Here is a 6866-nt window from a genome sequence, read left to right as displayed (position 1 = left end):
GTGGGGACAGCCCTGTGCCATACATCCAACTTGTGAATCAGTTCCAGGTCACTTGCCTGGTCCATGGGGCCAGATGAGTTTGACACCCCTGAGTTACATGGCTACATATATGCCAATTGGGCATATAAAGATGAAATAGGATCTAGCCCTAATTGTTTGGACTATCGTTCCTATTGATGATATTATTTAAAGAAACATTATTTTTTAAAATTTTCTTAAATGGGACAGGTTTTTAGTTTTCAAAATGGGTGTGTTTAAAAATAGTTATCAACATGAAACCTAGTGTGTATTAATTCCCCAGATTCAAAAGGAGCACTGGAGAAAATACTAGCTCTTGCCAAATATGCAGCGCAATGGTTAATGCACTATGCTACAAGCAATGGAGGCCCTGGTTCAAATCTCTAGGTGCAAAAGGTCTACAAGCCAAAATATCTAGCTTCCTTGGTGAGTGTCCTACCCCCTAAACTAAAGGAGGCATCCACTGCTATTCTTCCCCCCTGCCTCCATAGGGATTTATATTTTAGTGCAGCATATCCATCTAGGAAATACAACTTTTTTTTTTCAATTCCTAAGATCTGCAGGCTACATTTTACCTGTTTCACAGTACTGTAATTGGCCCTAAAATTACATCAATAATAGTAATAAAAATAGTAATGATAATTTATTGAACTGACAGTGTTATAATTACAACATTTGGAATAGCACATTTGGAAATAAAGAAAGTTAATATCAGAAAATGGCATCCTAGCAGATCAAATTAGAAAAAATTACATTCATTGCTTTTTTTTTTTCTTTTTCTTTTTTTCTTTTTAAATCCATTCTTAAATCCATTATTTTTAAATCCGTTCTTATTTTGTGAAAGAAGTGTTATTATATTTTATAAAAAACTATGCATGGAAAATGTTTTAATAACAATCATTCTTTAGGACTCCAAAACCTACCAAGCAATACTGTTTGTCACTGATTGCTTGTGACTAGAACTGTAAGCTAGGAAGGTTAAAAAGAAAAGTCAAGATAATTTACTATAAAACACTGAATGTCTGTGACTGAACATAAATCAAATGAATGAATCAATACAACCATCAGCCATTCAGAAGCAGTATTTAATACAAGAAAAGTGAAACTTCCTTCTGTTATTATGTTTTAATAGATATTCTCAGTTCACCTTAGTGAAGAAAAACTTCCTGGCTTGAATTTTAATTAAATATAAATTCAGAACAATTAAACAGATACTATCTGATTTTTTTTACTGAGTGTGTTTGAATCTGATTGTCAGGTTTTGCTGTGTGTGAAGCTAATTTAAAATCTAGGCATGTTGAATATTTAGGCATAGTGTTCTTTCATCCATCCTGTGTATGCTGGGGTGGACAAAATTCACTTGAGGACTAATGACTCTCAACAATGACTCCCTGTGTTGAGATGAAAGTATAGGTAATATATATTAAGAGTAGTAACTCTACCTCCCAAAGTAGCTTGTCCTAGCATCTCACACAGAACAATAAGGGGGCAAAACCCACCTATTTTCATAATGTCATCTGCATCATGCAGAACAGGGAGGAAGGGAAGCAGCATCATGCAGATGGATAAAAGGTAGATTGGCAGGAACTATGCACAGCCTTGGCTTTCATGAAAAACTGTCACCCTGTAAAATGCATATAGTGTGCCAGATGTAGTGCTGGTTCAGGATAGGGGTAGCTCTGTGTATATATATCCATCTGTTCCCAGAACACTGGGGAAACTGGGAGGCAGACTCTGCTCCCTGGTCTACAGGAGGAAGGTCACGGTCCATTAACAAGGTTTGTGCCAAGACTGCTGTTAGGGTGACAATATTTGCATCTTGGGGAGCACTGGATTTGCAGCTGAATATAAGGCATGACCTGTGGCCTAGCAGAGCTGCTGACCACAAGGCAGAATGATAGTTAAGCCAGCCATTTGCTTATGCTAAGTAACCATTTTAAGTGTGTCAACCATTTTCTGAGGGAAAAGCAGCAAGTGAATCTGTGTGAGTCTGTATGCTGTGAACCAGCTACAGTAAGGATCGAGATAAGATAGAGGAGCCCCAAAAAAGGTGGAAGTGGTACAACCTAAGACAGAAAAACAGACTGGAATGTGAAAAACAACACGTAATTGGTAATAGAATCCGACATGAACACATGCAAAAAGGTGAATGGTGATAGGTGAAGAAGCCTTCAGAAGCTTCCAGGTATTGGTCAAAGTCTGCCCATTGACCGAAGAGCAGGAGGCAAGGTCTTAGACATGTGCTTATAGCAAAAAGACATGTAAATGAATGAAATGCATAGGCAATTCCACGCTAATGAAGCAAAAAGTAAACAGAGGTGGAGCTTGAGATGGGAGGAGAAATGGGTGGAACCAAAGGTGGAACAAGGCAGGGTAAATGTTAATGAGTATAAACCAAAGTTTACAAATATGGGGAAAAAAAACCTATTGTTTGTTGCTGCTCCTCGTCTCTTATGGTGTGAGAGCTCACCCAAAGCTCTCTCCATTCTGAATAAAGCTGTTGTGAGCAATGTGTCCTGATGTTTGCTCCCTGCTGTGCTCTGGCTAATAAGTAACAGGATCCATTCGTAATTGGACCGTTGTCTCCCTAGTTGTTGGGCATTGCATGGAGTCGGGGTCTAACAACTGCAACTTATCGCAAAGGGAACACCTCCTCATCCCATTAATACATTGCCTAATAGTAAGAAAGCTAAGCAAAATGTTAAAAGACACCCTAGTCTAATATCTAGTCTAATTATGATGTAATTAACAGCAGTCTTTTAAAAATGAGATGGGAAATGGTTTGAAAAGCCACTTTTTCACTCCTCTAACTTCACTGATTCCTGAAATGATATGTACTTACATTAACTTAATTTTTGAATGTTCTGTGGTTCCCCCTGAGCAAAGCCTATTGATTTCCTGTCATGGTCACAGCAGGTCAAAGCTTTCACGATAAATGAAGAAACTTGGGTTATTGTGATGACACTTAATTCTCCTAAACACCAGTGCACCAGCTTTATAAATCTTCCCTTCACCATGCCATCATGGATGATTGTAGTTGACCACTTTTATGGCTAACAGAGTAAAGGTATGATTTGTGCCAGCCCCATATCTGATGCATAAAAGGCACATCTACACATTCATCGGTGCGCCATAATTACAACACATTAAGTTTAGTTCTTGTAATATCGGGTACTAACTTAATGCACTGTAATTGGGGCTACTGCACAATAGTGCTGGTGCATGCTTTTTTGTGACACTAATGCACAGTAGTTTAATTTTACTGAACATTAGCACAGTTTTTGCCTGCTGTGCTAATGTGCAATAGAATTAGAGAGAATAGACTTGAATGACGTGAGAGAATAGTAATATCATGACTATGGTTTTCCCCTTAATTAGAGATTGGTATAGTGTTCATAGCAGACAGGCTGATAAACTCCACTACATTTTCTGTTTATTAATACTTATAGTGTGGCTAATATACTTCTTTGCTATTTGATAACTCCTGGTGTATGGCATATGCAAACGTAGCTTACTCTATGGTTTGTTCACAAAGTGCCTGCTGCAAATCTTTCTTTGTATATATAGTGTTAGGAGGTTACTATCTGGACTAGGTGACTATCACCCTAAATCACAAGGATATGTCTGCTCTTAAGTGAGTCTCAAACTCCTAGAAAATGGTTATGGGAGACAGAGGTGAAGTCAAGCCAGCTGTATGAACAGACATGCAAGTATGTTTGAACAAATATTTCTTATGCTTTTCTTCACAAGAATTAATGTTCCTGTTAAGTGTTTTAAAGAATCACAAATTGCATGGAAAATAATTTGCTGTTTTTATTCAAGTCTGTTTCCATTTACTCACTTAATATACCCTTAGCATAAATAAAGATGTAAATATTTGCATTTTGATAATTTAGAGCAGTTGTTTAATTTGCACCTCTAGACCATTCCAGACTTTAAAATCTTATTTTTCTCCCCATTATAGAATCTAATTTATTGTATTTCTTACAAAGATGTATCTTCAGAAAATAAAAACAAAATATAATGAAGTACTTACAGAGATACTGAAATTAACTTTTTCTTCTTAATTCACAGCCATAATGAATGCACTTTGAGTCTCGTGTAATTCAATAGCCAGCTGAGAGCGTGATATCCTTATTGCTGAGATTAAATGCTAATTCTTACAACTTTTGATATGCAAAGAGTAGTATTTGAAATCTGCTAATAAATTCTAAGTGAGTCTATCACACAGTTAGTACAGGTGTTCTGATTATTATCACTTCAAACCAAATACAGAACACTCTGTAACTAGTTACACCATTTTAAAGTAACTCTTTATAGATTATTAAGCATCCCTTTCTAAGTGTTCTGTATCTTTCCTTTCTGTAATTATAATTCATTGTTTAGGTCTCTCTTTTTTAGGAAATTGTAAACCCATAGATAATGTCAATATATAAAACTGTAACACATAGGACCAGGGTAACTAAACAGTCTTGAAGAGCAATGTAGAATGTTTGATTAATGGAAAGATTAAATAAACAGTAGACAGAAAAAAGGAAGATATTATTGGGAAAAAATATTTTATCCATATTATGGACTAATCTTTGTCTTTTACGCATAGAATTTTCACTTAGAACTGGTCAAAAGTTAAATATAAAAATGTAAAAAAATATTGAATATATACTTTTTGAAAGGGTATCTTCTTATGTTTAAAAAATCCAACATTTTTATTTTTAATATTTTCATTTTCAAAATGTTTATATGTTTTCAAGTTTATTTTTCTACACTTTTTCTCTCTTTTCTCTTTCTTTTTTTAATCTTCTTTCTGTGACTGAAAAAGAGGGGAAGCAGGAAAAGTGCAGGTAAAATGCATAATATTTAATTTTAGAAAGAAGGCCATATTTTTATATCTAATTTTTAAAAATAATTATCATATGAAGTATCTGACCACTCCAAGATATAATATGTCCCTAACAGGGGGAGCTGTTTTTTGCTCTACTTGCAAAGCTTAGCACCAAGGTGCTTTGAATGAGAGTATTGTTCCCCCAGTGGACCATATTGTTGATAGTTTGACATGATATTATACTATTTTTGTCTATAATAATTCACTGGTCCCTCAACTTCCTTTCTGTTGACCTTGACTGTATAAGTCACCAAGGTTTTCAGATGACCTGCCAGATGAAGTAGAAGGAAAATGGCTAGAATACCAGTAGTAAAAGACTTGTGATTAAATTTAATAACTATGGAAATACAAAAAAGGTAAATACAATAGAAATAATCTCTAATGGGCTTCTGTACACAATACATTTCTGGTGGAATTATTCATTCCCTCCCATTCTGAGGATGGGAATGAAGCCTTAATTCTCTGGGCCTTTTATATTAGAAAAAAGAACTGGGAGAAAAAGGCAGGAATAGTGTGAAAAGGTGCTAGGAAAAAAGTAGTTTTGTGTAGTGGAAGAATCTCATGGTTCACAATTAAGGTTGCTATAAAAGAATGTACTCTAAAGTTCTACCAGAAATGAGTGATATTGTCGTCATGATGGTCCAGGGAAAAGGCAAAGATCTTTTTACCATATCTTTTTATTATATCAACTGTATATGTGGGAGAGCTATTAGACAGTCTTTCAGGCACAGATCACTCTTCCACAAGCCTTGGAGATAAACAGACGCAGCTTGATCTAAACAGCAGGTAGAACAGTAGCATGTGTAGCATGTAACAGTAGAATATTCAACATATAAGTGGAAACAGTCTGCTTAAAGAAATGGAGGAAGGCTGTGAAGTCGGAGCCTAGAGACCATACTAGAATTAGCTACAATACAAGAGAAATATAGTAGAATAAATAACAGAATTATTGGGGGAGACAGACCTTTCAAAGAGAGAAGGAGTCATTATTACCTGTGGAGATTAGCAGAAATAGCAGGTAACTTGTAATGAGCCATAAAGATATTGTCTGTGTTTAGTCCCATGTTTTTAGTTTCCAGCAAAGTTATGACTTTTTGTTCCCAGGCCTACCTTCTGAGAGCATTTTTTAGATTTCCCTTGAGTATGAAAGTTGTGAGGTTAGAAAGTGAAGTGGTTGTTCTGTGAAAAGTGTTCTTCTTTTGGTATTTGTGTGTCTCTGCCCTTTGTTGTTTTTTTCAGTGAGTTCTCTCACATGCTTGGGGACAAAGGATAGAAGGTTTCTCCTTCTATTTGTTGCCAGTGTACAAGTGCCAAAAAATGCCATGGAGATGACCAAATCGGGATACTTAAATAACCAGGAAGGGAACAGGCTATCACCCCAGCTCTTTATCATACATCATTTTTACTAAATTTTAAACCTTAAGCATATGGGCACGTTATGTTTTAAGAAACATTGATATTTTCTTTCAGAGCTAAGAATAACTAATTTGTTTTTGTTTTATTGGATATAAAAAACTTATTTAATATCTGTCCTGATTTGTTTTCTACCCAATGGGTAAAATATATATTTTTCCACAACGGACATTTTGCATGTGCAAAAAATGTCTTTCATTTTTTAAAGAAACTTGGGATTAGGCTGGGCCTTTTTTTCCTAAGCATATCATACTACTACGGCTAATGAAATTTATATTAATTTCCTTCTGTTAGATTAAAGTTGTTGTGGGGAACTTGCACAGGTGTTGCTTCAGCCATTTGGACATAGCTGTTTGTTGAGGACATTGGACAGACCTACCACTGAGATACTTTCCTTAAGGATTGTAGTCACTGTACCATATGGCCTTTATATTGTTTTTTTAAATTAAGGCATTAGAGGAAAATGAAATGTTAGTAGTAAAACAGGACACCACTTAAGGGTTTCCCTATTATGTCTTAGATGCAAATGGTGGCATGAGAGAAAAAATCCCTA

This window comes from Alligator sinensis, unplaced genomic scaffold (genome assembly GCF_000455745.1).
Source record: "Alligator sinensis unplaced genomic scaffold, ASM45574v1 scaffold1492_1, whole genome shotgun sequence".
NCBI classification, from domain to species: Eukaryota; Metazoa; Chordata; order Crocodylia; family Alligatoridae; genus Alligator; species Alligator sinensis.
Note: the sequence above shows the minus strand (reverse complement) of the source record.